Source organism: Procambarus clarkii, chromosome 19 (assembly GCF_040958095.1).
Source record: "Procambarus clarkii isolate CNS0578487 chromosome 19, FALCON_Pclarkii_2.0, whole genome shotgun sequence".
In the NCBI taxonomy this organism is placed as follows: Eukaryota; Metazoa; Arthropoda; class Malacostraca; order Decapoda; family Cambaridae; genus Procambarus; species Procambarus clarkii.
In genome coordinates, this window is record NC_091168.1 from 14,328,169 (window position 1) to 14,354,539 (window position 26,371).

At 48.4% G+C, this 26,371-nt stretch overlaps 1 protein-coding gene across 2 annotated transcripts in view; it reads left to right on the forward strand.

The window, feature by feature from the left end:
- LOC123757610 (alpha-N-acetylgalactosaminidase) overlaps positions 1–26,371 on the forward strand; it is a 152,988-nt gene that overhangs the window by 60,697 nt on the left and 65,920 nt on the right. For both annotated transcript variants that reach the window (XM_045741420.2, XM_045741421.2), the window contains exon 2: positions 15,476–15,719. The gene's annotated coding sequence lies outside the window, so the exon portion shown is untranslated. The remainder of the gene's footprint in view (positions 1–15,475; positions 15,720–26,371) is intronic.

Below are 26,371 nucleotides of genomic sequence, written 5' to 3' on the forward strand. Positions count from 1 at the left end.
AAAACTAAAGTGCTCGCGAAAGTGACGTAATGATTCCGTTTACTGGGTGGCCTGGTGCTGGGTGTGGGTGGCCCTGTGCTGGGTGTGGGTGGCCTGGTGCTGGGTGTGGGTGGCCCTGTGCTGGGTGTGGGTGGCTGGTGCTGGGTGTGGGTGGCCCTGTGCTGGGTCTGGGTGGCTGGTGCTGGGTGTGGGTGGCTGGTGCTGGGTGTGGGTGGCCCTGTGCTGGGTGCGGGTGGCCCTGTGCTGGGTGTGGGTGGCCTGGTGCTGGGTGTGGGTGGCCTGGTGCTGGGTGTGGGTGGCCTGGTGCTGGGTGTGGGTGGCCTGGTGCTGGGTGTGGGTGGCCTGGTGCTGGGTGTGGGTGGCCTGGTGCTGGGTGTGGGTGGCCTGGTGCTGGGTGTGGGTGGCCTGGTGCTGGGTGTGGGTGGCCTGGTGCTGGGTGTGGGTGGCCTGGTGCTGGGTGTGGGTGGCCTGGTGCTGGGTGTGGGTGGCCTGGTGCTGGGTGTGGGTGGCCTGGTGCTGGGTGTGGGTGGCCTGGTGCTGGGTGTGGGTGGCCTGGTGCTGGGTGTGGGTGGCCTGGTGCTGGGTGTGGGTGGCCTGGTGCTGGGTGTGGGTGGCTGGTGCTGGGTGTGGGTGGCCCTGTGCTGGGTGTGGGTGGCCTGGTGCTGGGTGTGGGTGGCCCTGTGCTGGGTGTGGGTGGCCTGGTGCTGGGTGTGGGTGGCCCTGTGCTGGGTGTGGGTGGCCTGGTGCTGGGTGTGGGTGGCTGGTGCTGGGTGTGGGTGGCCCTGTGCTGGGTGTGTGTGGCCAGGTGCTGGGTGTGGGTGGCCCGGTGCTGGGTGTGGGTGGCCAGGTGTGGGTGGCCTGGTGCTGGGTGTGGGTGGCCAGGTGCTGGGTGTGGGTGGCCCGGTGCTGGGTGTGGGTGGCCTGGTGCTGGGTGTGGGTGGCCAGGTGCTGGGTGTGGGTGGCCTGGTGCTGGGTGTGGGTGGCCCGGTGCTGGGTGTGGGTGGCCTGGTGCTGGGTGTGGGTGGCCTGGTGCTGGGTGTGGGTAGCCCTGTGCTGGGTGTGGGTGGCCTGGTGCTGGGTGTGGGTAGCCCTGTGCTGGGTGTGGGTGGCCTGGTGCTGGGTGTGGGTGGCCCGGTGCTGGGTGTGGGTGGCCTGGTGCTGGGTGTGGGTGGCCAGGTGCTGGGTGTGGGTGGCCTGGTGCTGGGTGTGGGTGGCCTGGTGCTGGGTGTGGGTGGCCTGGTGCTGGGTGTGGGTGGCCTGGTGCTGGGTGTGGGTGGCCTGGTGCTGGGTGTGGGTGGCCTGGTGCTGGGTGTGGGTGGCCTGGTGCTGGGTGTGGGTGGCCTGGTGCTGGGTGTGGGTGGCCCGCTGCCCCCCCCTCCCCGGTCATCCTACAGCCCCCTCACACAAGTCTGGTAAATCAGGCATAAATGTCACAACGTGAGGACCAGCATGTGGCCAGCGTGGAGGTCCTCACTGTACAGGGTACACAGGTGACAGTGAGGCGCCGTCTTGTCCTCACCTCCAACACCACTCCTCCCTCCCGTGTCTTGGGGCATCTCCTCCGAGCTCTCCACACCGTAGCCCCAACACTAAAATAATTGCACGAAAGCTCTGGAATAATAAACAAAATAGATTATACCAGACCTGAACCAGTTTTTTACCATCGTGAACACTTGTAGGTGTCCATTACATAGCGGTCACTGCTAACTTACACTGTACTTCAAGCTCAGCGGGTCGCATCCCACTTATGTGTTGGTGAACATCGATATGGTGTTGGTCGTCTGTTTGTGTCCGGAATATTCCTGCGCGGGCCCTAAGCCTCTGGCCGGCCCACTGTTACTCATCATTTCTGTCTTAGGTAATGGATGAGTATTTATGACTCATATTGGCTTGAGTAATGCTATGTTGAGCGTGTTTAACAACTTGTGCGGCATTAACTCTCACTGGTAATCTTATTTGGTGTGTACCTGGAGTGTGGTGCAGGCTGCTCCACTGGTGTGTGTGGCGCTACTCCATCATGGTAGCATTTGCTCTCGTCTTCTGGAACCTGTAAGCCTATTACCATGCACATGGGTGTCCAAGCCTGAGGCAGAGTAAGTGCGCTTCTCTTCTTCTATTGTTCTCTTTCATCAACATAAGTAGTTCTTAATTGGTTGAATTATTGTCCCATCCTGAGAATTCAGATGTGGCAGTGTTGAATTATAGTCCCTATATACCTTCTGTATTGTTATTATTAGCCTGGACCCAGGCCGGGCTCGGGGAGTAACTCTCGAGACCCTCTCCAGGTATCCTCCAGGTACACTATAGCTCTATTTATTCAGGTAATATGTGCTGGACTCTGTGTTATGTAAGTGCTTATGTTTCTCCTCTTACTTGCAAGTTTTGCTGCTTCATTTGCAATGTCATTCCCAGGTATTCAGCCATGACTTGGCAGCCAGTTGATAAGTACTGGACAACCTTGATGTTTGAGTGCTTGTAATAATGCTGTAACACTTGTGGTCAGGTGCATGTTGTCAGGTAAGTGGCAAGGTTGTCTCGGCACCTCTCAGAGCTGTGTGGTGACGACGTGTCGCCGTCACCGGTGATCAGCGCCGGCGGGTTCCAAAGTTCTCTGAATGGCCGGCATCTCTCTAACGTAGCTGTTTGAGGGGCCTCTAACTATAGAATTTCATGATGTAACTACACTCCAGATTGTTGTCTCAGCTGGTCTACTGATCCGTCTGAAGCATGTGAAGCTGTCAGATACAAAGTTTGCATCTATATTCGTCTGTGCAATGATGCATAGCAGATGAGGATTTGTTCGATTCTCTGAAGAGCCACAATGTTAAGGTCTGGTGACAAGGAGTATGACGGGACTTGCGTAATGTAATCTGCGCGTGTTTCGTCGACATCACTCTCTGAGGCTGGACTTGTGGCCTGGAATGTATTGATAGTGTCTGTTGCACAATGATCCACCTGTCTGTTGCTGTTGGAAGCGCTTCTGTCCCGAATTAGTGCTACGTTGATTATATCTTTAAGTAAAGTGTTTCTTGGTCTGGTCAATATCTTGGTCATGCAACAAGAACTTTCGGCCGAATCTCAATTGAGGTTAGTTAAGTTTCCAGTGTTAGTATTTTAGTCCATCTGAGAGTCCCCATTATGAGTCGCATTGCATAGTTGTGATTAACCTCAACCTCTGGCCACTGACTTAGAGAAAGAGTGAATTATTTTAGAATGTATTCACACTCAGATATTGATGGTGTGTAACCCACTGAGAGTTAGTGTCGTGAATGTGGTGCCACCGATTCTCATTGCCTTAAATTTCTATGGAGATATTTTGTGCCTTAAAGTGCAGCATTCAGCTTCCTGCAGTTGTTGATCACCAGTGTGTGTGGTGGAGGCGGTCTACCTCACCTGGGGTTATTCTGTCCCGATATCTTGCCAAGACTATTATGTGGTTTACAGTTGGGCACATCTGAAGCTATCTTGCCTCCTTGACCGGAAGTCGTGTTGCTGCAGGCATCACTGCTCTTAGCACAGTTCTTCCTTCTGGTATTGGGGGGTGGGTGAGGGATTCTCTTAAGATATTTTCTGAAGATGTTGGCTCTGTTTTTGCTCTTTAACGTCTTCACTGTACAACGAATAATCCATTCGTTTTGTGTTTCCTGGGAGGTAAGAGATCCCTAGAGATTAGGCTCATATATGTGCAAATCCGCAGGTGGGTGTGGGGGGGGGGGGCATGTACAGTGTGTGGCTTAGCATTTGTCAAGTTCCTCTCGGTATATATATCTGCTGGTCATACATTTGTGGTATTGTTGGTATTTTCTCTTTCCTGAAGGACCTAATTAATCATTCCCAGAGGAGATGGACCCGGTGTTCTGCATGACCATTCACGGAGTCATAATATGGACAAGCCAATTTAGGATGTCTTCATACTTTAAGGAAATTACCAAATTAAATTAGTTACGTAGTTGACCCTTTTTACAATTTGACTTTCAGTTATATTGTGGTAAGTTAATGTTTTAATAATTCATCACAGAGTTCACAGTCTGAATATTCTGGTAGTGACCCAGCCTCACTAACCGACGTGCCAAGGCGTGCCAGGTCATCGTGCCAAGGCGTGGCAGGTCATCGTGCCAAGGCGTGCCAGTGACTGGCCCTAAGACTGTACTCACCATACAAATGCCTATCATTACAACAGTTGTCAAGGCTTTTAATACTGCACCTTTCAGGTCATTGCGCATTTCTTAATTTTTCTAAATCTGAACTAATCATTTTAAGTTATGTTTTTAATAATTGCATGAAATAGTCCATAGACAGTCTTCATTTTCTTGCTTGCTTGCAAGCCTCTTAATTGTCAGGCTAAAAAAAAGCCCCACTTAGTTGAGTGTGGGACTGCACGCCACCCGCCCTCATCGGCGAAGCTGTCTACAAAGTCGTGCTTTCTAACTCCAACATGAGTGAAATCCATAAAAAATTATGCAGAAGTTATGATAGTTGGCAAAAATCACATTCCATTTGGTTGGCCAATGATGTAAATAAAAAGATCCTTCAAATCCAGGGATCCCATCACAATGGTTGTACTCTTCAAGTCACTTGTGTTGTCCCGTTTTGAGTACTGCTCAGTACTCACTTCCCCCTTCAGAGCAGGAGAGGTTGCTGAAATAGAGGGAATACAGAGAACATATACGGCACGCATAGACGCGATAAAACACCTAAATTACTGGGATCGTCTCAAAGCCCTCCAAATATACTCACTAGAAAGAAGACGAGAGAGATATCAAATAATATACACGTGTAAAATAGTGTTTTGGTAATTCAAGCACTTCTCTTCATCCATTTGTGTGCTTGCAACTTGTGCACTGAAGAATATGTATATGAGCCATTAGTGTGTAGTGTGCGGCTCACCGTTATGTTGGTGTTCACTCTGAACCATGCCTCTCTCTCTACCTTGTTTTATCTCTTGGGAATGTTAGATGATGTTGTCATGTCTCTGCTATTCTTCCGCTCCTTCAGGATGCTGAGGGCCAGGTTTGTTTCGTATCTGTTTATCACTCGGGAGCTCCTTACAGGTGCTGCATACCCAACAATGGCTCTCATGTAGGTTGTATACAGAATTCGGAAGATTTTGTTTTCTGGATCAGGGAGGCTCTCCACACGAAGGATATTTAGCACGCGCTGCTGGTGTTATAGCGGCTTGTTCCTCCCTCGTTACTCTCACTGTGGTAACATGTAGTGTGTCTGGCCCCAGGGTCACCAGCACTTATCATGACCACCTCTACAGTGTTTAGTTCACCTGGCCACCCATCACGGGGACCATTGTTGTGAGTCTTGCCATTAGTGTCGTAACCTTAGGAAGCATTATGGGCAGTAGCAACTTTACTCTCATGTCGTTAAAGTTTACCAAGAATGTTTTTTTTTTTAGTTCATTTATTATACACTCCACCCATTGTGAGTGGTAGTGGATCCCCATACTCTCCTGTGTGTGGTAGTGGACCCCCATACTCTCCTGTGAGTGGTAGTGGATCCCCATACTCTCCTGTGTGTGGTAGTGGACCCCCATACTCTCCTGTGAGTGGTAGTGGATCCCCATACTCTCCTGTGTGTGGTAGTGGACCCCCATACTCTCCTGTGAGTGGTAGTGGACCCCCATACTCTCCTGTGTGTGGTAGTGGATCCCCATACTCTCCTGTGTGTGGTAGTGGATCCCCATACTCTCCTGTGAGTGGTAGTGGACCCCCATACTCTCCTGTGAGTGGTAGTGGATCCCCATACTCTCCTGTGTGTGGTAGTGGATCCCCATACTCTCCTGTGAGTGGTAGTGGATCCCCATACTCTCCTGTGTGTGGTAGTGGATCCCCATACTCTCCTGTGAGTGGTAGTGGACCCCCATACTCTCCTGTGAGTGGTAGTGGACCCCCATACTCTCCTGTGAGTGGTAGTGGACCCCATACTCTCCTGTGAGTGGTAGTGGACCCCCATACTCTCCTGTGAGTGGTAGTGGACCCCCATACTCTCCTGTGTGTGGTAGTGGATCCCCATACTCTCCTGTGAGTGGTAGTGGACCCCCATACTCTCCTGTGAGTGGTAGTGGATCCCCATACTCTCCTGTGAGTGGTAGTGGACCCCCATACTCTCCTGTGTGTGGTAGTGGACCCCATACTCTCCTGTGAGTGGTAGTGGACCCCATACTCTCCTGTGTGTGGTAGTGGACCCCCATACTCTCCTGTGAGTGGTAGTGGACCCCCATACTCTCCTGTGAGTGGTAGTGGACCCCCATACTCTCCTGTGAGTGGTAGTGGACCCCCATACTCTCCTGTGTGTGGTAGTGGACCCCCATACTCTCCTGTGAGTGGTAGTGGACCCCCATACTCTCCTGTGAGTGGTAGTGGACCCCCATACTCTCCTGTGAGTGGTAGTGGACCCCCATACTCTCCTGTGAGTGGTAGTGGACCCCCATACTCTCCTGTGAGTGGTAGTGGACCCCCATACTCTCCTGTGAGTGGTAGTGGACCCCCATACTCTCCTGTGTGTGGTAGTGGACCCCCATACTCTCCTGTGTGTGGTAGTGGACCCCCATACTCTCCTGTGTGTGGTAGTGGACCCCCATACTCTCCTGTGTGTGGTAGTGGACCCCCATACTCTCCTGTGTGTGGTAGTGGACCCCCATACTCTCCTGTGTGTGGTAGTGGACCCCCATACTCTCCTGTGTGTGGTAGTGGACCCCCATACTCTCCTGTGTGTGGTAGTGGACCCCTTACTCTCCTGTGTGTGGTAGTGGACCCCCATACTCTCCTGTGTGTGGTAGTGGACCCCATACTCTCCTGTGAGTGGTAGTGGACCCCATACTCTGCTGTGAGTGGTAGTGGACCCCCATACTCTCCTGTGTGTGGTAGTGGACCCCCATACTCTCCTGTGTGTGGTAGTGGACCCCCATACTCTCCTGTGAGTGGTAGTGGACCCCCATACTCTCCTGTGTGTGGTAGTGGACCCCCATACTCTCCTGTGAGTGGTAGTGGACCCCCATACTCTCCTGTGAGTGGTAGTGGACCCCCATACTCTCCTGTGTGTGGTAGTGGACCCCCATACTCTCCTGTGAGTGGTAGTGGACCCCCATACTCTCCTGTGTGTGGTAGTGGACCCCCATACTCTCCTGTGTGTGGTAGTGGACCCCCATACTCTCCTGTGTGTGGTAGTGGACCCCCATACTCTCCTGTGAGTGGTAGTGGACCCCCATACTCTCCTGTGTGTGGTAGTGGACCCCCATACTCTCCTGTGTGTTAGTGGACCCCCATACTATCCTGTGTGTGGTAGTGGACCCCCATACTCTCCTGTGTGTGGTAGTGGACCCCCATACTCTCCTGTGAGTGGTAGTGGACCCCATACTCTCCTGTGTGTGGTAGTGGACCCCCATACTCTCCTGTGAGTGGTAGTGGACCCCATACTCTCCTGTGAGTGGTAGTGGACCCCATACTCTCCTGTGAGTGGTAGTGGACCCCATACTCTCCTGTGAGTGGTAGTGGACCCCATACTCTCCTGTGAGTGGTACTGGACCCCATACTCTCCTGTGAGTGGTACTGGACCCCATACTCTCCTGTGAGTGGTACTGGACCCCATACCCTCCTGTGAGTGGTAGTGGACCCCATACTCTCCTGTGAGTGGTAGTGGACCCCATACTCTCCTGTGTGTGGTAGTGGACCCCCATACTCTCCTGTGAGTGGTAGTGGACCCCCATACTCTCCTGTGAGTGGTAGTGGACCCCATACTCTCCTGTGAGTGGTACTGGACCCCATACCCTCCTGTGAGTGGTAGTGGACCCCATACTCTCCTGTGTGTGGTAGTGGACCCCCATACTCTCCTGTGAGTGGTAGTGGACCCCATACTCTCCTGTGAGTGGTAGTGGACCCCATACTCTCCTGTGAGTGGTAGTGGACCCCATACTCTCCTGTGAGTGGTACTGGACCCCATACCCTCCTGTGAGTAGTAGTGGACCCCATACTCTCCTGTGAGTGGTACTGGACCCCATACTCTCCTGTGAATGGTACTGGACCCCCATACTCTCCTGTGAGTGGTAGTGGACCCCCATACTCTCCTGTGTGTGGTACTGGACCCCCATACTCTCCTGTGAGTGGTACTGGACCCCCATACTCTCCTGTGAGTGGTAGTGGACCCCCATACTCTCCTGTGTGTGGTAGTGGACCCCCATACTCTCCTGTGAGTGGTACTGGACCCCCATACTCTCCTGTGAGTGGTACTGGACCCCCATACCCTCCTGTGAGTGGTACTGGACCCCCATACTCTCCTGTGAGTGGTACTGGACCCCCATACCCTCCTGTGAGTGGTACTGGACCCCAATACTCTCCTGTGAGTGGTAGTGGACCCCCATACTCTCCTGTGAGTGGTACTGGACCCCCATACCCTCCTGTGAGTGGTACTGGACCCCCATACCCTCCTGTGAGTGGTATAGGGTAGTAACACAGTGTACACACACACGTGTGGTAACAGTGTACACACACTTGGGGTTACACAGTGTACACACACACGTGTGGTAACAGTGTACACACACTTGGGGTTACACAGTGTACACACACACACGTGTGGTAACACAGTGTACACACACTTGGGGTAACAGTGTACACACACTTGGGGTAACAGTGTACACACACACCTGTGGTAACACAGTGTACACACACACCTGTAGTACTCCACATATTACCTCTCTACTATGATATTCCCCTCTCATTACGACTCTTTGTTTCCCTCCTTAAAGGCACTCCCTCAAACACCAACCTGCTTCTTTAGCTTGGGTATGAATGTTTAGTGTGGGAGAGTGTGGTGTGTTACACCCTGCACCACGTGGCTCCTCATTCACCACTCTACACATGTATCCTTGTCATAGACTTCTGGGGTGGGGAGTTTTCTGTTGTATATCGGCTTGGGGATCATTCAAGCTTCTTTGCACAAATGTTACTCACGTGTCCCCTGCATGTGAGGCGACTTGATGAAATATCTGTGCCCAAAAAGACCCCGAGTGCTGTTGGGAATTGGGTTATAGTTGGAAGTGTTACGACTTCCAACTATAACTTCCTTCTGGGTAAGGAGTTATATATATATATATATATATATATATATATATATATATATATATATATATATATATATATATATATATATATATATATATATATATATATATATATGGAGCCATGTTATACTGCGGGGTTTAATATATTTTTTTTTTTTAGATATATACAAGAGATGTTACATTCTTGTACAGCCACTAGTACGCGTAGCGTTTCGGGCAGGTCCCTGGAATACGATCCCCGCCGCGAAGAATCTTTTTTACAACCAAGTACACATTTTACTGTTGCGTTAAACAGAGGCTACAGTTAAGGATTTGCGCCCAGTAAATCCTCCCCGGCCAGGATACGAACCCATGACATAGCGCTCGCGGAACGCCAGGCGAGTGTCTTACCACTACACCACGGAGACTGGTTAAAAGGTTTGTTAGGTATGCGTTGGTACCCACCGTTGTTGTGGTGGTGGAGGCCAGGGACTGTGGTGGTGGAGGTCAGGGACTGTGGTGGTGGAGGCCAGGGACTGTGGTGGTGGAGGCCAGGGACTGTGGTGGTGGAGGCCAGGCACTGTGGTGGTGGAGGCCAGGCACTGTGGTGGTGGAGGCCAGACACTGTGGTGGTGGAGGCCAGGGACTGTGGTGGTGGAGGCCAGGCACTGTGGTGGTGGAGGCCAGGGACTGTGGTGGTGGAGGCCAGGGACTGTGGTGGTGGAGGCCAGGGACTGTGGTGGTGGAGGCCAGACACTGTGGTGGTGGAGGCCAGGGACTGTGGTGGTGGAGGCCAGGCACTGTGGTGGTGGAGGCCAGGGACTGTGGTGGTGGAGGCCAGGCACTGTGGTGGTGGAGGCCAGACACTGTGGTGGTGGAGGCCAGACACTGTGGTGGTGGAGGCCAGACACTGTGGTGGTGGAGGCCAGGGACTGTGGTGGTGGAGGCCAGGGACTGTGGTGGTGGAGGCCAGGCACTGTGGTGGTGGAGGCCAGGCACTGTGGTGGTGGAGGCCAGGCACTGTGGTGGTGGAGGCCAGGCACTGTGGTGGTGGAGGCCAGGGACTGTGGTGGTGGAGGCCAGGGACTGTGGTGGTGGAGGCCAGGGACTGTGGTGGTGGAGGCCAGGGACTGTGGTGGTGGAGGCCAGGGACTGTGGTGGTGGAGGCCAGGGACTGTGGTGGTGGAGGCCAGGCACTGTGGTAACGCCGGCCACCACACCACCAGGGCCCCACATTCCTCACCTGTTCTTAGTGATAAGTTCACCTTCGGTGTCCAGGTGGTAAACAAACTCGGAAAACTGGAGGAGGAAATGGTGGAGGTAAACTGCAGACACAGTTATAACAGCAGACACGTGACAGTTACTTGTGGCTGGGAGTGGCTGTGTGTGTGTGTGTGTGTGAGTGTTCCTTCAGCCACAGCCGTCTAACTTGGCCCAGTAATGAAGGATCAGGGTGCTCAGTAGCCATAGTTATTTTGGTTTCATATGTTGCTGTATCTTCAGGATGTTAACAGGTAACGGAGTTACTTGGTCAAAAGATCTGGTTAAGAGAGAAGAGTGAAGGAGACGTAGCAGGAGGAAGGTCAGTATGGGGTGGCTGATGAGGACCTTCAAGACCGAGCCGGCGACCATACTCCTGGAGCACTGGTGTCTGGTCATGTACACTACTGATGAAGAGTCACGTTAACCTGGCTGAGAAATGTTGACCAAACCACACACTAGAAAATGAAGAGACGATGACGTTTCGGTCCTTCCTGGACCATTATTAAGTCAATTGTGTTAATGAGTTGACACAATAAAGATAATGATAATGACACAATTGACTTGATAATGGTCCAAGAAGGACCGAAACGTCGTCATCTCTTCATTTTCTAGTGTGTGGTTTGGTCAACATGTACTCTGTTGATCTTTGCTCACATCCTCTCTCAGGGCAGGCGAGAGATCCGAGCTTAGGGAACGTTTTGTGTCGTGTGTAGACTCAGGTGAGCATCTTAGCTCTTGGGACCGCCTCGGACCGATCACAGTGTTCCCCCAGGAACGCAGCACTCGTATAACTACCGGAAGGTCAAGTTCCACACCTAGGTCCATACAGTTACAGCCACTAGAGTGAGAGAACACTGCCAACACCAGCTCCATGGCTCGTCATCCTCCTGTGAGCAAGTATAACACATACTGCGGCAACAAAAGTTGAAACGTTCAAGGAGGAACGTGACAACTTTACCCAGGAACTTCCGGATCAACCGTGACAGGTATGCAGGCCTCCGGCGGCATGCACAAACAGCCTCGTACATCAGTCAAACACCAATTAGGTGTGACTCCAGACCGGTAGCGATAATGGAACAACTCTGGAAATGGACTAAGAGTAGCAGGTATTATAACAAGCATACGAGTCGGGAGCCATTATAATAGGCAGCCGACGACTGAGAGCCGTAGTACAGGAGCTGAAACTCGACCTACAATCGCACCTGATTAATACAAAAATTTTAACCACGGGTTTATATTGCTGGAAAGTGGTTAAGAAAGTCAATACATTTCTAGGCTTCATTATGTGAGTTTGTAAACCTCCGTATGGAGACTTGGAGACGCTCTTCCCCAGAGGGAGACCCGAGACACGCCGGGGAGGGCCACCACCACCCCCTCTACTCTCACGGACACTCTACCTTAATTTGATTGTTGTTGCCGGAGGCGGCTAGTTTATTGTGCACCCCATACTCACCCTGTGAGCGGTAGTTTATTGTGCACCCCATACTCCTCCTGTGAGCGGTAGTTTATAGTGCACCCCATACTCCTCCTGTGAGCGGTAGTTTATAGTGCACCCCATACTCCTCCTGTGAGCGGTAGTTTATTGTGCACCCCATACTCCTCCTGTGAGCGGTAGTTTATTGTGCACCCCATACTCCTCCTGTGAGCGGTAGTTTATTGTGCACCCCATACTCTTCCTGTGAGCGGTAGTTTATTGTGCACCCCATACTCCTCCTGTGAGCGGTAGTTTATTGTGCACCCCATACTCCTCCTGTGAGCGGTAGTTTATTGTGAACCCCATACTCCTCCTGTGAGCGGTAGTTTATTGTGCACCCCATACTCCTCCTGTGAGCGGTAGTTTATTGTGCACCCCATACTCCTCCTGTGAGCGGTAGTTTATTGTGAACCCCATACTCCTCCTGTGAGCGGTAGTTTATTGTGCACCCCATACTCCTCCTGTGAGCGGTAGTTTATTGTGCACCCCATACTCCTCCTGTGAGCGGTAGTTTATTGTGCACCCCATACTCCTCCTGTGAGCGGTAGTTTATTGTGCACCCCATACTCCTCCTGTGAGCGGTAGTTTATTGTGAACCCCATACTCCTCCTGTGAGCGGTAGTTTATTGTGCACCCCATACTCCTCCTGTGAGCGGTAGTTTATTGTGCACCCCATACTCATCCTGTGAGCGGTAGTTTATTGTGCACCCCATACTCATCCTGTGAGCGGTAGTTTATTGTGCACCCCATACTCATCCTGTTAGCGGTAGCGCAAAAGATTACAGAGGGCACAAAAGGTCTTTATCAGACCTCAACGCAGATTATTACATTAACAATTTCATGTATCCTTCACACCTTACAATTACTGTCAGCTAGTTACAGAGAATGTTCTATTTCAAGAGCTATATGTTTACAGTAAGTCATTATACATTAATGGTAGGTCTCGCTCACACTAGTCCTGAGATCCCAGGTTCCTTAACATTTTCTCACCACAGGTAAAAATTGTCTTTTTAATATATTTAGCCGTCTTTTGTTATAATGTTCCTCTGATTTGTTTGTTCTGGGGTAATGCCAGTCGGCCGAGCGGACACCACACTGGACTTGTGATCCTGTGGTCCTGGGTTCGATCCCAGGCGCCGGCGAGAAACAATGGGCAGAGTTTCTTTCACCCTATGCCCCTGTTACCTAGCAGTAAAATAGGTACCTGGGTGTTAGTCAGCTGTCACGGGCTGCTTCCTGGGGGTGGAGGCCTGGTCGAGGACCGGGCCGCGGGGACACTAAAAAGCCCCGAAATCATCTCAAGATAACCTGGGGTAATGCGTGCATGTGCCACACACGCGGGAACTGGGTAACAATGATGACAGTGAAGCAAGCGACCAGTCACAATAACCTGGCTGAAGATATGACGGAAAACTCCACGCCGTCGAGGGTCTGTTTGTGTTCAACACAAACTCAGTTTTCTAGTTATGTTTATCTTGGAGAATGTTGTATGTTTGTTGCTGCAGGAGTTCCCTTCCAATGGCTTGTTATGTTTTATGTTGTTCTTTGTCTTGTTTAACATTTTAGTAGGCAGTAACGGCCTTCCTTTGTTGAGGTCTCTTGTGGGTGACGAAAGGTCAGGGATTGGCGGCCACTCATTACTTCCTGCCAGGACTCGAACCCAGACCACATTGATCACTACACCTTGTCTCTGACTGGTGTTTGACAAATGTTTTTGTTGTTGTTGTTGTTATAGAGTCAGCTACTCGGAACAGGTTCCAAGTAGCACGGGCTATGGTGAGCCCGTAATGTTTTCGTTGTAGCAGTGACAACTAAATAGGCGTGTGAGGGTCTGGAGGGGTCACTCCGGTGACCTCCAGACCCACTAAGGTCACCTGAGAGGTTGTGTCGTCTGCGGCCACGACACAACCTTGCCCCCCCCCCCCCCGCTCTCACTTCCATTGTTCATAATCTATTTTTGACAGACGGTGATGAAATACTTGGAAATGTGTGGATGGTGAGTGGGTGGGGAGGCTCCGAGTGTGAGTGTGAGTGTGAGTGTGAGTGTGTGTGTGTGTGTGTGTGTGTGTGTGTGTGTGTGTGTGTGTGTGTGTGTGTGTGTGTGTGTGTGTGTGTGTGTGTGTGTGTGTGTGTACTCACCTATTTGTGCTTGCAGGATTGAGCATTGGCTCTTGGATCCCGCCTTTCTAGCCATCGATTGTTTACAGCAATGATTCCTGCCCCATTTCCCTATCATACCTAATTTTAAAATTGTTAATAGAGTTTGCTTCCACAACCTGTTCCCCAAGTGCCTTCCATTTTTCCACTACTCTCACGCTAAAAGAAAACTTCCTAACATCTCTGTGACCCATCTGAGTTTCCAGTTTCCACCCATGTCCCCTCGTTCTGTTATTATTTCGTGTTAACATTTCGTCTATTTCCACTTTGTCAATTTCCCTGAGTATTTTATATGTTCCTATTATATCTCCTCTCTCCCTACTTTTCTCTAGTGTCGTAAGGTTCAGTTCCCTCAGACGTTCTTCATATCCCATCCCTCGTAACTCTGGGACAAGCCTCGTCGCAAACCTCTGAACCTTCTCTAGTTTCCTATGTGTTTCTTCAGGTGGAGACTTCATGATGGCGCGGCATACTCTAAGACTGGCCTCACGTAGGCAGTGTAAAGCGCCCTAAAAGCCTCCTCACTTAGGTTTCTGAATGAAGTTCTAATTTTCGCCAGTGTAGAGTACGCTGCTGTCGTTATCCTATTTATATTTATATTTATATATATATATATATATATATATATATATATATATATATATATATATATATATATATATATTTATATATATGTGTGTGTGTGTGTGAGGACCCCGACACAAGCCCCCACCCGGCTCCTGACCACAGCATCTTGCTCACCACTCTTGGAGAGAGACAGGCACAGTCACTAAGCCAGTCAGGCAGACCACTCCCCGTCCTCCCCTTCACCCAAAAAACTTCCCATCCAGTCCGCTACTTACTTTGCTCCTACCTGGAAAGTACTTGAGTAGAAACTAAAGTTTCTAACTTGTTTTGCAGGCTAATATCTCTCCCTTCTACAGCTCGGGTTTAAGGCCTCGTCCTGCATGTTTTTTCCCCGTAACACGAGCCCCGAAAACCTCGCCTGGATCATTGTCTGTAGCGGCACAGCATTCCTCAAGCGTGCCAACCAGTTCTTTACTTTAATGCCAAGTAACCCGTACACACTTTTGTATAATTTGTATTTAAAAATATTGTTTTGCCTGTGTTGGGTGGAGCTGTGTGTGTGTGTGTGATGACGGGTGAGGGCTAGTGTTTAGGTGGTTGGCTGTAGAGAACCTCACTAACCGCAGAGGTCTGTGGTGGCCCTCCCACACTGTCATGTTGGGTGACTGTGCCTCCCACACTGTCATGTTGGGTGACTGTGGCCTCCCACACTGTCATGCTGGGTGACTGTGGCCTCCCACACTGTCATGTTGGGTGACTGTGGCCTCCCACACTGTCATGCTGGGTGACTGTGCCTCCCACACTGTCATGTTGGGTGACTGTGCCTCCCACACTGTCATGTTGGGAGCCACAGTGTGTTGAGGAGTGTTGGATATAAACATTTTCCTGTGTCGGTCACAGCTAGTGTGTCAAGAGGTGTGTGTTGGAGTGTACATAATACAATGTGTTGACCGGTGTTGCTCTCGTTGCAGGTCTGTGTGGAGGTAACGTGTTGTGGCTTCACCGACCAGTGTGCCAGACCTCACCGCTCTGCCCCACGCCCACCTCCATCCTCCAGGCACACAGTGCCATCTGAGGCACCGTCGGCCACCCAGGTCATCGTGTCCTGGTTCACTCATGCTTGTGTGAGAGTGTTACCATCTTATCCAGCGCGAGGCCCAAGCTGTGTATACATCATTACTGCCACACCTGCCCCAGTCACAGCCAGCCCTGCAGGTGAGTGTAGTGCCACACCTGTCACGGTCACTCAGGAGTGTGGTGGTGAGTCATGCCGCGCACCCCACATCGGTAATCTAGTGTCTGCTGCAGCTCAGTGTTAGTCATAAGGATACGGCTACAGCAAGACGTGACATCCTTATGGAAAACCTTGTTACCATCACATTTACAGAAGGGGTTAAATTGCTAAGCTATGCTGATGATATAGCGTTAGTCATTACAGGTCCTTTACTTCTAAATAGAGCACAAGGGACGTTAGATAAAGTAACATCTGAATGCAGCATTTTAGGGCTAAAAATATCTGCACAGAAGTCTAGGGCAATGAGACTAGGCGGCAACACTCCAGACAGGCACCTACGCATTCAAAACATTGACCTTCAGTGAGTTACACAATATCAATATCTCGGAGTGTGGATAGATTTTAAAATGACATTCAACAAGCAAATTCAATATCTGAAGGAGAAAGCAAAATCACGACTGAAGATAATGAGAGCAGTCACAGGGCCCCGTCTAGGAGCGGGTCACAAAGTGTTAAGAATATTTTACATACACACCGTTCGTTCCCTAGTTGATTATGCAGCGCCTGCCTTACTCACTCTTTCTCCTGGTCAGTGGGCAAACGTTGAGGTTATTCAAAACGATGCAATGCGAGTCATAACAGGAGCTCCCAGATGGACTAAAATACTGAACCTAAGACTAGAAATCAAGCTAACATTGATTGATATAAGGGTAAAGGGGGATTGCTGCCTGCAGGCTGACCTTCATATTGACTAGAACTAGAATAAGTTCACTTAAAGATATAATCACTGGAGCACTAACTCGGGACAGACTGGCCTCCAATAGCAACAGGTGGACCCATTGTGCGATAAACACCATCAATACATTCGATATAACAAACACAGTCACTGAGAAGAGTGTCGACGAAATACATGCAGACTTTGTTATACAAGCCCCTTAGGAGTCGCTACCAGCAAACTTAATGATTATGCCTCTTGAAGGTAAAAAGAATCAGACTATCTTGAGATGATTTCGGGGATTAGCGTCCCCGCGGCTCGGTTCTCGACCAGACCTCCTTTTTGTTTTTCATCAACCAGGCAGCAGCCCTAGCAGCTGTCTAACACCCAGGTACCTATTTACCTGGGAGTAATTCTCATCTGCTACGTAATATTGCACAGATGCATATAAAAGCAAACTTGGCATCCGACAGCTTCACATACTTCACAGATGGATTATTAGACCAGCAGGGACAAGAAACCGGAGGTGCAGTTAAAGCAGGAAACTCTGTAAATAGTTGGAGTCTCTAATGGGTGTTCAACTTTACAAACAGATTCTAGCCATTCAAAAGGTTTTGGAACATGCTCTTGCCAAACACCGACAACATGTTATCATACATACAGATTCGAGAACTGCCATTGAAATCATGCAACAAGAACACATACATGACAACATCCATCTGATCATAAATGTCATATCATTAATGCAAACACTCAAACGTCAAGGCCGTTGGGTACTTATCTACTGGGTTCCAAATCATGTGGGAATAATAGGAAATGACATTGCAGACGAAGTTGCAAAACTTGCAACTAAGAAGAAATGTAGACATTTACATACCACAGAGTCTATCACAGATTAAGAAAGTAATTAGAAATAGAGCAGTGCAAAAGATAGAAATAGAGCTCTTCTGTCTTCCAGCAACGTTAGATGCTGTTCATTCAGCCTTTCCTCATAGTTCATGCCTCTTAGTTCTGGGACTAGCCTAGTGGCATACCTCTGAACTTTTTCCAGCTTCGTCTTGTGCTTGACAAGGTATGGGCTCCATGCTGGGGCTGCATACTCCTGTATTGGCCTTACATATATGGTATTCAAGGTTCTGAAGGATTCCTTACACAGGTTTCTGAAGGCAGTTCTGATAGCTTGCCTCGCATATGCTGCCAATGTTATTCTTTTGATGTGGGCTTCAAGAGACAGGTTTGGTGTGATATCAACTCCTAAATCTTTCTCTCTGTCCATTTCATGAAGGACTTCATTTCCCATTCGGTATCCAGTGTTTGGTCTCCTATTTCCACTGCCTAGTTTCATCACTTTACATTTACTTGAGTTGAACTTTAGTAGCCATTTGTTGGACCATTCCTTCAGTTTGTCAAGGTCATCTTATAGCCTTGTACTATCTTCTTCTGTCTTAATCCTCCTCATAATTTTTGCATCATCAGCAAACATTGAGAGGGACGAGTCTATTCCCTCTTGGAGAACCAAGAGGTCCAAGTATAGTACAGGTCCAAGGTCTGATCCCTATGGGACACCACTGTTAACGCCTCACCAATCTGAGACCTCACCCCTCACAGTGACTCGGTTTCTTTTGTTGCTTAGGTTCTCCCGTATCCAGTGGAGTACCTTCCCTTTCACTCCCGCCTGCATCTCCAGCTTGTGCACTAGTCTCTTATGTGGTATTGTGTCAAAGTTTTTCTGGCAATCTGTGAGTGTGTGTGTGTGTGTGTGTGTGTGTGTGTGTAATTACCTAAGTGTAGTTACAGGATGAGAGCTACGCTCGTGGTGTCCCATCTACCCAGCGCTCTTTGTCATATAACGCTTTGAAACTACTGTCGGTCTTGGCCTCCACCACCTTCTCACCTAACTTGTTCCAACCGTCTACCACTCTGTTTGCGAAAGTGAATTTTCGTATATTTCTCCGGCATCTTTGTTTCGTTAGTTTAAATCTATGACCTCTTGTTCTTGAAGTTCAGGGAAGAATTCCTGAGACCCGGAACTTCAAGAACAAGAGGTCGTAGATTTAAACTAACGAAACAAAAGCTGCCGGAGAATTATACGAAAATTCACTTTTGTAAACAGAGTGGTAGACGGTTGGAACAAGTTAGATGAGAAGGTGGTGGAGGCCAAGACCGTCAGTAGTTTCAAAGCGTTATATGACAAAGAGCGCTGGGTAGACGGGACACCACGAGCGTAGCTCTCATCCTGTAACTACACTTAGGTAATTACACACACACACACACCCAGGAATCAGCCCGTAACAGCTGTCTAACTCCCAGGTACCTATTTACTCTTAGGTAACAGGGGCATCAGGGTGAAAGAAACTCTGCCCATTTGTCTCTGCCGATGCCAGGAATCGAACCCGGGCCACAGGATTACGAGTCCCGCGCGCTGTCCACTCGGCTACCAGATCCCTGTGTGTGTGTGTGTGTGTGTGTGTGTGTGTGTGTGTGTGTGTGTGTGTGTGTGTGTGTGTGTGTGTGTGTGTGTGTGACGCGTTGTCACACACAAAATCCAACGTAGACCTGGCGAATAACGAGGGTGTGTGGGAGGTAGGCTGCGTATAGACAGGTGAAGGGTGTCTTGGGTGACCCAGGCCTTGGATGGGTCACCCGTCAAGCCAGCGAGGTAGGTCAGACACCGCACAGAGCCTCGCATCCACCACTTCACATTCACTTCATTACCAAAAAAAAAAAAAAAAAAGTCAGTGTGTAAATTACTATTTTTAATTATTTGGTAAGAGTGAGTTGCAACTGTTGGTTTTTACTTGTCAGTGTTGGAACCAAAAATATAACAAGTGTGGTACCAATAATTTTGTATTACGTATTTATGGGTAAAAGTATAAAGCTCTAGCTCCTGGCCTCCCATTAGAAGGCATTAGGCATTAGAAGAGAAACAGAATACTGATGGACTTCGGACTTCGGACTCATGGATACACGGACTTCGCAGAGGCTTTCGATAAATGTGACCATGGCGTGATAGCACACAAAATGAAGTCAATGGGAATAACCGGTAAAGTAGGACGCTGGATACTCAGTTTTCTGTCCAACAGGACTCAGCGAGTAACGGTCAACCATATAAAATCTAGTCCAAGTGCACTTAAAAGCTCTGTACCTCAGGGTACAGTCCTTGCACCGCTGCTTTTCCTTATTCTCATATCAGATATAGACAAAAATACAAGTCACAGCTTAGTATCATCTTTTGCAGGCGACACAAAAATCAGTATGAAAGGCGATGAGTCACAATAACGTGGCTATAGTATGTTAAAGCTAAAATATCCCTTCACCATCTAGTATGTGGTCTGGTCAACATCAGTATGAAAATTACCTCGGCTGAAGACATTAAAAACTTCAAGCTGATATTAATAAAGTTTTCGACTGGACAGCAGAAAATAACATGATGTTTAACAATGATAAATTCCAGGTACTCAGGTACGGTAAAAATGAGGACCTTAAACATAATACAGGGAACAAAACACAATCAAATGTGCCCATAGTAGGAAAACAGCATGTAAAGGATTTGGGAATAATGATGTCTGACGACCTAACGTTTAGGGAGCATAACCAAGCAAATATTGCATCAGCCAGAAAAATGATCGGATGGATTACGAGAACTTCCAAATCCAGGGATCCCATCACAATGGTTGTATTCTTCAAGTCACTTGTGTTGTCCCGTCTTGAGTACTGCTCAGTACTCACTTCGCCCTTGAGAGCAGGAGAGATTGCTGAAATAGAGGGAATACAGAGAACATATACGGCACGCATAGACGCGATAAAGCACTTAAATTATTGGGATCGTCTCAAAGCTCTCCAAATGTATTCACTAGAAAGAAGACGAGAGAGATATCAAATAATATACACGTGAAAGATACTGGAGGGCCAAGTACCAAATCTACACAGTAAAATAACAACGTACTGGAGTGAACGATATGGAAGAAAATGCAGAATAGAACCAGTGAAGAGCACGGGTTCTAAGCACGAGCACAAAACGAAACCAAAACCCCCCCCCCAATCCAACCCAACCTCCCCAAACACACACCGACACCCCCAACCCCACCCAAGACTAAGCTCCATCACCCAACCACCGATGCACCCACCGACCCAAAAGCAACCCCACGAACATAGGCATCCGTGAACCATCAACCAAACTCCGAAGGAAAAGCGCGCTGCAACCACCCCCAGGTAAACCTCATGCGCCCCCGCAAAAAGCCCAAAACACGAGCAACCCCATAACCCTCCCGCCTCCCAACCCACACACAAAACACATAATCCGCAATCAAATCACACAACATATTGCGCACCCTCCGCGAACCACCCGGAAAAGACAGAAACAAAAACCACAAAACATCACCCCCTCCACCCTGGCCCACAAAACACCTCCAGGACATCCCTAAACCAGACAACCAACCCCTGCAACCGGATACAAAAATAAAATACATGCACCTGCGATTCACTAAAGCCAGAGTGCACACACGCCTCAGAATCACGCAATCCAAGCATACACAACCGCTCATTCGTCGCCAGCGACAAATGCAGAAACTGAAACATCAACTCCTGCTGCTGCGGCGCCAAGAACCTCCCCCCCCCAAACTCGACCAAACAACACCCCAATCCCAACACAGGAACAAGGCCTCAACCCCGAGGCTGAGGCAACAACACCCCATACACAGCCTTACACGAAAAGGACATAAAGTCAGGTTGACGGCAGAGCACCCGAAGAATCACCACGGCCCAAGAATACACATGAGAGGGTAAACAAAGCCACCCCCTGACAAACCCCCAAATCAACCAAATAACTAAACCGAATCAAGCAGGAAAACACACACAACATATTCAGCCTCCACACAGAACCAGCCCCTGATGCACTGAGACCCAGAAGAGGGCCCTGGCCTTAGTAAAGATGCCAGGAATACCAAGACCACCCTCCTGCACCCCCAACACCAGCGTCGAACGACGAACCAGATGATAACGACCACACCACACATACCTCCTGTACACCAGACTCTCCAAACCCAAGGCCTTCTGGTGATCCAAAGGGAAGCACCGAGCCACAAACCACGCACGCGACAGCACCTTACACTTAACAAGCAACGCCACTGGTAGATCATCAAAGGACGACCCGACAACAACCCAACCACAACCCCAACCGAACGAGACACAACACCCGAATTCCACTCCAAGGAGCGATCATAGAAGGCAAACAAGGTAATCCCAAGAACTCAAAGAGACGAGACCACTGGAAACCACGACCCCCCCCCCTCCACACCAGACCCCTCCCACACCAGGGGGGAGGCCCACTCACCCATACCCATCAAACCCGACTTCGCACGATTAACGACGGCCCCTATGGCGGACTCAAACCTCAAGAGGACATCCTGGACAGCACCGACAGAACCCACCGGAGTCACAAACAGAACGGTATCGTCAGCATACCCACAAATGGGTAACTGAAGACCGGAAGGCAAAAGAGGAGGCACGATCAAAGTACAAGCCTTGACTGCCCGAAATAGAGGTTCCTGAAAAATCACATACAAGAGCATAGACATGGGACAACCCTGATGCACAGAACGACGAATAGAAAAGAGGAACTAACAAATTCATTCACACAAACACGACTTCGACACCGGGCATATAACATGCGCACCCAATCCACGAACACCGACGGAAACCCAAGCCGCCCCATCGTAAGAAACACAAACTCCAACGACATGGAACTAAATAGTATGGAATTGTCATTTATGACAGTATTTCAAGAAAGTTGACCAGACTACACACTAGAAAGTGAAGGGACGACGACGTTTCGGTCCGTCCTGGACCATTCTCAAGTCGATCGATTTGAGAATGGTCCAGGACGGACCGAAACGTCGTCGTCCCTTCACCTTCTAGTGTGTGGTCTGGTCAACTTACTTTAGCCACGTTATTGTGACTCATCGCCTGTATTTCAAGTAGTTTCGCGTGGCACTGTTCAGGGAAAGGAACAACATAAACACTAAACCTACACAATTATATATTTATTTCAAGAAGTTATTGCTAATTCCATGGGAGCAACTTTGGTCAGCAAAAGCTAATATCACATGCGAAAGACATATGAACGCCTTACTGACTGATCATGTGACAACACGCGTCCACAATCCTGTCTTAGCTCTTTGAAAAACCAATCTCATTAGCAGAACGTCCAATCACAATTTGGAAAACTGTGCAAACTCTGCCTGCCTAACACTGCCCGTCGCAAGGAAATTAATGCGAGTTCCATCCAGGATACTCGGGGAAGCAACGACATGCACAAAATATTAAAATTATAACATGCAGATAAGCTGACATGTGTGGTGTGTTTCCAACATGTACAATCATCCTTCTCAGTAGCGCGAGGTTCACATGTGGCGGCTTAATCCAAGGACAGGTGGTACACACAGTCACAGTTAGATGTATACATTTTCCGCAGATAGATTTAATCTTAACATGCTTCAATTTACACTGCTTGCAGTTTACATAAACTGTTCTGCAACATCATTACTTTAACTAGACAGTTACTCCTTTGATTACACATATGAATCATGATATGGACTTAGATACTTTCCAGTCTGTTGCATCTGAACGTACCGGTAGAATTTTTTTCGATACTTGTCAGTTTACTTCAGTTGCCTTAAATATTCGCACCACTGGATTAATGGCCACTTGTAGAATATTTTAAGAACAGTCGAGTTAACTTGACATTGCCTAGATACTTAGACAATGTTAGTATAGCTGTTGGCCGGTAGCTTCAACTATCATGTCCCAATTTTAAGAGAAGTCCTGGTGGGAATGAGGCAGGGTGACGGATCTCACTACACCAACCTTCCAGGGGGTTTGTCTACTGTCTTCACCGATCAAGAAGCTGTTCAATGGCTTGGGTATATGCAACCTTTCCCGATGGGTTGTCAGAGGTCACCTGAGCGTGGTGTCGTCAAGGCTATGTCACAGATGTCATGCCTGGCAAGGCGCCATAGGCGGCAGTCTCCGTGGTGTAGTGGTAAGACACTCGCCTGGCGTTCCGCGAGCGCTATGTCATGGGTTCGTATCCTGGCCGGGGAGGATTTACTGGGCGCAATTCCTTAACTGTAGCCTCTGTTTAACGCAACAGTAAAATGTGTACTTGGATGAAAAAACGATTCTTCGCGGCAGGGGATCGTATTCCAGGGACCGTAGGATTAAGGACTTGCCCGAAACGCTACGCGTACTAGTGGCTGTACAAGAATGTAACAACTCTTGTATATATCTCAAAAAAAAAAAAAAAAAAAAATAGTTAACCTGCCCTGAGGTAGTCCCTCAGGATCGTCTGGAACTATATACCATATTTCACTCCCAGTAGATAAACGACATATGAGATTAAGAAACAAGTAGTGTATTGTGAAGACTAATAATAAACAGCAGCTCCCCTACGACTCTGTAATATCTCCATTGCTCAAACAATTATGTATTAGCGATAAGACCTACCATTAATGGATCATGACTTACTGTAAATATATAGCTCTTGAAACAGAACATTATCTGTAATTAGCTGACATTGTAATTATAACGTGTGAAGGACAGATGAAATTGTTTAATAATAACCTCCATTGAGGTCTGATAAAGACCTTTTGTGCCCTCTGTAATGCTTTTTGTACTACAGCTCACAGAATGAGTATGGGGTGCACAATAAGCTAGCCGCCTCCGGCGGCAACAATCAATATATACCACTCACCAGCTTTGATCTGGCGACTCTCCTTGCTCGCTCATATAGAAAAATTCGGCTTCGCTGCTCAATCTCCATGTTGTATCTGGACCTGGATGTACCTGGATGGGATTTTGGGAGTTCTTCTACTCCCCCAAGCCAGGCCCGAGGCCAGGCTTGACTTGAGAGAGCTTGGTCCACCAGGCTGTTACTTGGAATGGCCTGCAGGCCCACATGGATACCTGTCCTCTTACAAATTACGTCTGAATTTGGCCGTTTACCCAAATAACCGAAAATGGACATAATTTGAAATTGAAAAATATTTGACTTTTTTTTTTCCCCAAAGCAGCAAGTTTAGGGTCCTCTGGTAAGTTAGGAGGGCAGGAAGTTCTCCTAATGTTTCAAACCATCATGAAAACCGTTAATTGAAAGTTTCCTCTCCTAACCTAACCGAGTAAGCCGGAGGACTCCAAACAGAAAACGGGACAATACGTCACTTTCGTGAGCCGATATCATTTCAAATTACGTCCATTTTTGGCCATAGCGCACATACGAGCGAAAAGCAACGTAATTTTAACAGGATGGATTGGTTCAACTATGTACCTCTGTTATTCAGACAGTGTTCTCTGATTGTGCCTATCGCACCTCTACTCTTCACTGGTTCTATTCTGTATTTCCTTCCTCTTTCGCTCCAGTATGTTGTTATTCTACTGTTCAAATTTGGGACCTGGCCTTCTAGTATCTTCCATATATATATTATTTGATACCGCTCTCGTCGGTACATTTCGAGAGCAATTAGACGGTCCCAATAAATCAGATATTTTATCGTTTCTATGTGTGCCATATATGTTCTTTCTGTTCCCTCTATTTCACCAATCTCTCCTCTCTGAAGGAGAGATCAAGTGTGACGACTCCTAAATATCATATCCATTTATTGTTTCGACTCTTAAACACATGAATATTGAATCTGAAACTTCATATTATTTTCAGCTTCTAATATTAACAGGTGTAGCCTCATCGTGAACCTTATGATGAATACTTATGGTCTCCCGTCCCTAGTGATGCATGCTTCTCTCTTAAAGTAGCCTCCTACTTCAGTCATTTTAAGTTCTGACAGTAATTCGTATAAGAAATCACTTTACCTTAATGTATAGTGTTCTAAATGATGTTTTCGTTTTCTGAAAGACGTGTTGTTTGTGTGAGTGAGCCGCTACGCCTGTGAATGTTACCTGCTTGATGGGGTTCTGGGAGTTCTTCAACTGCCCAGACCCAGCCCGAGGCCAGGCTTGACTTGAGAGTTTGGTCCACTAGACGGTTGCTTGGAGCGGCCCGCGGGCCCACATACCCACCACAGCCCGGTTGGTCCGGCACTCCTTGGAGAAAACTATCAAGTTTTCTCCTGAAGATGTCCACGGTTGTTCCGGCAATATTTCTTATGCTCGCTGGGAGGATGTTGAACAACCGCAGACCTCTGATGTTTATACAGTGTTCTCCGATTGTGCCTATGGCACTCATGCTCTTCACTGGTTCTTTTCTGCATTTTCTTCCATATCGTTCACTCCAGTATGTTGTTATGTTACTGTGTAGATTTAGGACCACTTCCAGTACTTTCCATGTGTATATTATTTGATATCTCTCTCGTCTCCTTTCTAGTACATTTGGAGAGCTTTAAGACGATTCCAATAATTTAGGTGCTTTATCTCGTCTATGTATGCCGTATATGTTCTCTGTACTCCCTCTATTTCAGCAATCTCTCCTGCTCTGAATGGGGAGGTGAGTACTGAGCAGTACTCAAGACGGGACAGCACAAGTGATTTGAAGAGTACAACCATTGTGATGGATCCCTTTATTTGAAAGTTCTCGTAATCCATCCTATCTTTTTTCTGGCTAACACAATATTTGCTTGGTTATGCTCCCTAAACATTAGGTCATCAGACATCATTATTCCCAAATCCTTTACATGTTGCTTTCCTACTATGGGCAAATTTGACTGTTTTTTTATACCCTGTATTATGTTTAAAGTTCTCATTTTTACCGTATCTGAGTACCTGGAATTTATCGCTGTTAAACATCATATTATTTTCTGCTGCCCAGTCGAAAACTTTATTGATATCGGCTTGTAGGTTTTCAATGTTTACAGTAGAGGTGAGTTTCATACTGATTTTTGCGTCATCTGCAAAGGATGATACGAAGCTGTG